A 4,983-nucleotide genomic window follows, 5' to 3' on the forward strand; every position below is an offset into this window, starting at 1 on the left:
GCAAATGACCCAGTGCAGCCAAAATAAATAAGTGAATAAATAAATATTAAAAAAAACAAGTGTTGACAAGGATATGGAGAAATTGGAACTCTTTTTTAAAAATATAGAATAGGGAATTCCCTGGTGGTCCAGTGGTTAGGACTCTGCACTTTCTTGCCAAGGGCCTGGGCTCAGTCCCTGGTTGGGGAACTAAGATTCCACAAGCCGTGTGGTCAAAAAAAAAAAGGAATATTTCATGAATTTTCATGTCGTCCTTGCACAGGGGTCATGCTAATCTCTGAATCATTCCAATTTCAGTATGTGTGCTGCTGAAGTGAACACAAATTAGAACTCTTATACATTGCTAGTGGGAATGTAAAATGGTGTAGCTGCTTTGGAAAACAGTTTGGCAGCTCCCCAAAATGTTAAACAAGAGTTACTCTATGACCCAGCAATTCCACTCCTGGGTAGATTCCCAAGAGAAATGAAAACATATGTCCACACAAAAACTTGCACATGAATGTTTATAGCAGCATTATTCCTAACAGCCAAAAGGTAGAAACAATTCAAATGTCCACCAACGGACAAGTGGATAAATAAAACGTAGAATATCCGTGCAATGGAATATTATTTGGCCATAAAAAGGAATGAGGCACTGATACATGTTACAATGTGGATGAACCTTTAAAATATTATGCTAAGTTAAAGAAGCCAGTCACCAAGGACCACATACTGTATGATTCCATACATATGAAACGTTCAGAATAGGCAAATATATAGAGATAGAAAGTACGTTAGTGCTTGTCAGGAGCTGTGGGGAGAGGGGAATAGGGAGTGACTACCAATGGGCAGTGAGCTTTTTTTGTTTTTTTAAAAAATTTTTTGGCTGGACAGTGCAGCATATGGGATCTTAGTTCCCCAACCAGCGATTGAACCCCCACCCCTTGCATTGGAAGCATGGAGTCTTAACCACTGGACCACCAGGGAATTCCCAATGGGTTTCTTTTTCTTTTTTTTTGCGGTACACGGGCCTCTCACTGTTGTGGCCTCTCCCGTTTTGGAGCACAGGCTCCGGACGCGCAGGCTCAGCGGCCATGGCTCACGGGCCCAGCCGCTCCGCGGCATGTGGGATCTTCCCGGACCAGGGCACGAACCCGTGTCCCCTGCATTAACAGGCGGACTCTCAACCACTGCGCCACCAGGGAAGCCCCCAGTGCGTTTCTTTTTAAGGTGATGAAAATGTTCTGGAATTAGTGGTGATGGTTGCACAATTTTATGAATATACAAAAACCATTTAATTGCACACTTTGAAAGAATGAATTACATGGTATGTGATATATATATATAAAATTTTAATTTTTAAAATATTTTTAAAAATTTATTTATTTTATTTATTCATTTTTTTTGGCTGCTTTGGGTCTTTGTTGCTGCATGTGGGCTTTCTCTAGTTGAGGCGAGCAGGGGCTACTCTTCATTGTAGTGCACGGGCTTCTCACTGCGGTGGCTTCTCTTGTTGCAGAGCACGGGTTCTAGGCATGCGGGCTTCAGTAGTTGCGGCACATGGGCTCTGTAGTTGTGGCTCGCAGGCTCTAGAGTGCAGGCTCAGTAGTTGTGGTGCACGGGCTTAGTTGTTCCACGGCATGTGGGATCTTCCCGGACCAGGGCTCGAACCCGTGTCCCCTGCATTGGCAGGTGGATTCTTAACCACTGTGCCATCAGGGAAGCCCCTATATACATTTTTTTTTAAAGGAGCATTTTACAGTCTTCTGGTTTCTACTATTGCTGTTGGAAACTATGCTGATATTCCAATTGTCGTTTTTTTTATAGGTAATTGTCCTCCCCTCCACCCAGGCCACTTTTAGAATCTTTTTGGTTTTTTTTTTTTTTTTTTTTTTGGTTCTACAGTTTCACTGTAATGTGTCTCAATGTGGATTTCTTTTTATCCTATTTGAATTTGTTGGGCCCTCTGGATCTGAAGATTCATATCTTTCATTAATTTTGGAAAACCGTCAACTGTCATCCCCTCAAATATTGCCTTTCTTCTATGTTTCTTCCTTCTGAGACTCCAATCAAACATTTATGAGACTGCCTCATTCTGTCCTCCATATCTAGTAACCCCTCTTTCATATTTTTCTTCTTTCTTTGCTGCATTCTGGGTAATGTCTTGCAAGTTTGTATGAATAACTTCAACTGCTTTCTCACTTGCATGCCTAATAGCACCTCAACTATAGCACATCCAAAACTAAATTCCTACCTTCCCCAATCTGCTCCTCCCTCAGGCTTCCCCATCTCGATAAATGGCAATTCCATTTTTCTAGTTGCTCAAACCCAAAGCCTGGTGTTACCTTCCCCTTTGCTCTTTCCCTCACACCCCATATGCAATCCTATATGTAGAGGAGAAAATGCACCCATCTGTTTCAGAAGGAAGAGCATCAGCCAGAAAGTGAAATTGAGACCTAATTTCTTAGCAGCAGAACTGGAGGTAAGAGAAAGCTCTGTTTTTGACTAGATATTCCTCTCTGGGTCCTGAACACAAACCTTTGATCTGCATAGGACATTCTTCTGGGGTTGCAGGAGGGGTCTATCTCCTCAGTAGACCAAACTACAGACCAGAGAACTGTTTGGGAAGCAGAGAATTAGAATAAACAAATTCCCATCAAGCTACGGAGGCCCGATAGACTGGTATTCTTCACACCAGACCTCTGTCTAAAGAACTCAGACCAATCATCCAGAATTAGTCATCTCAATATCTAATATCTAATATCTAATATTTCCCATCTCAATATCTAATTTCTTATATCCCAGAATTCTGCTTGAATCTGGTCTCTTCCCTCAATCCTCACACCCATACCTTGGTTTGAGCCTCATCATCCCTTTCCAGGACTCATGCAGTGGCCTTCTCCTTGGCCTGCCTCCAATCTTTCCCCTGCTGCTTCATCTTCCACCCTCCCACCAGAGTCATTCTCCTAGAAAGACTTTGTCTCATGCTGCTTCTCTGTTGGAAAACCTCCTTTGGTTCCCCAGGCTTTGGCATCAAATCAAAACGCCTCAGACTGGCACTCACATTGCACACACCCTATGCTCCAGCCACTCTGAACCTCTCTCCACAACCTCTACAACCTTTGGTGTCCTTGGAGATGTGGCTTCCTCTGCCTGAAAAACTCTTCAGCACCCTGTCTGCCTGGTAATCACTTACTTGCCTTTTAAGAGCTAGCTCATATGTCACTTCTTCCAGGAAGCCCTCTCTGGCCTCCTCCAGACAGTGCTCCCCTCTCTTAAAGGAATGAACACACTATATTGCAATTATTTGCTTGCACCTACCTCCCCTTTGACATCTGGAGCAAGCACCTTGAGGATAATGACCCTGCTTATTTGTCTTTTCATCCCCAGGGCCTAGCACAGTGCTGGGCTCAAGAAAGGTGCTCAAAAAGGATTTGATGAACGAATGAATGAATGCATGAGTGCATGAATGACTGTTTGACCATTGTGGTAGACTGCCATTTGGTGATGCCTAATGAACCTCACCCCACTGTATTCATGCCCTTGTGTAGTCTCTCACACATGGACTCTGGGCTGGGAAGTGACACCTGTCAATTTCAGCTCACAACTCAGTGGGCCCTGCCCAACTGCAAGACCGAGGGGAGAGGGGTGGCAGGCAAGTGTGATGCCAGCGCTCTAAGTCAGGACTGATTAAACACTAACAAATTCTTATTCTTTGGCTCTCCTAGTCCTAGATTTCTACCTTTCTAACAATGACAAACATTTGTATAGAAATTTGCTTCATGCAAAATATTCTCACATATGTGATCTTTGCCAGAATATTCTGAGATAGATAGCATTGTTGTCACCATGTTTTATACATGAGGAAACTGAGACATGGAAAACTCCTCAGTCCCCCAGCTAGCTAATGAGGAGGTTGGGGTTCAAGCTTCAAAGCCAGACTGTTTCCTTAGCCACAGCAGCCTTAGATTTGTCACAGTTCAGGCATGTTATCAGGAGGACTTCTCTGAAAGAGCAAATACAATGAACAGGCTGAGCCTGGGTTAATTTTTAGGAACATCCCCAATTTCTCTTTCTTTCTCTTTCTCTTTCTCTCTCCCTCTCTCTCTCTCCTAACTCACTTAAATAATTACAAAACAGGGAATTCCCTGGAGGTCCAGTAGTTAGGACTCCATGCTTCCACTGCAGGGGGCATGGGTTCGATCCCTGGTCAGGGAAATAAGATCCCACATGCCACATGGTGTGGCAAAAACAAAAAAAATTACAAAACATAGAAAGACAGAGAAGGAGAGAGAGATTCTGCTGATTGGCCAGCTTGGGTCATATGTCCATCCCTGTAATGAGAGGACAAAGTCACATCATTGGCAGCCTCATGGAAAGGAAGGGTTCACTCATAAGGAAGAGGAATGCTGTTACCAGAAGAAGATGGCCAGGCATGCTGTGCAGACAAAACCCAGAGATGCCCAGTCTAAGTTTGGAATTATTTTTTTAAGATTTATTTACCATTTATTTATTTATTTTACTTATTTTTGGCTGTGTTGGGTGTTAGTTGCAGCACGTGGGATCTTTTATTGCGGTGCGCGGGCTCTTCATTGTGGTGTGCGGGCTTCTCGCTAGTTGTGGCATGCGGGTTTTTTCTTCTTTAGTTGTGGTGCACCGGCTCCAGGGTGCGTGGGCTCTGTAGTTGTGGCGCATGTGTTCCAGAGCGTGAGGGCTCTGTAGTTTGCGGCACGCGGGCTCTAGTTGTGGCACGCGGGCTCTAGCTGAGGCACGCGAGCTCAGTAGCTGTGGCACGTGGGCTTTAGTTGCCCTGCAGCATGTGGGATCTTAGTTCCCTGACCAGGGATCAAACCTGCGTCCCCTGCATTGTAAAGCGGACTCCTTACCACTGGACCACCAAGGAAGTCCCTAAGTTTGGAATTAGGAAGTATTGTGGGGACTTCCCTGGTGGTCCAGTGGTTAAGAGTCCATGCTCCCAATACAGGGGGCCCAGGTTCGAACCCT

At 44.5% G+C, this 4,983-nt stretch overlaps 1 non-coding gene across 1 annotated transcript; it reads right to left on the reverse strand.

Moving 5' to 3' along the window:
- Positions 1-217: 217 nt before the first annotated feature.
- On the reverse strand, positions 218-321 carry LOC137217746 (U6 spliceosomal RNA). Its single transcript, XR_010940247.1, has one exon. It is a non-coding gene; the product is annotated as a U6 spliceosomal RNA (small nuclear RNA).
- Positions 322-4,983: the final 4,662 nt, after the last annotated feature.

The sequence above is a fragment of the Pseudorca crassidens genome, chromosome X (genome assembly GCF_039906515.1).
Source record: "Pseudorca crassidens isolate mPseCra1 chromosome X, mPseCra1.hap1, whole genome shotgun sequence".
Taxonomy (NCBI): domain Eukaryota; kingdom Metazoa; phylum Chordata; class Mammalia; order Artiodactyla; family Delphinidae; genus Pseudorca; species Pseudorca crassidens.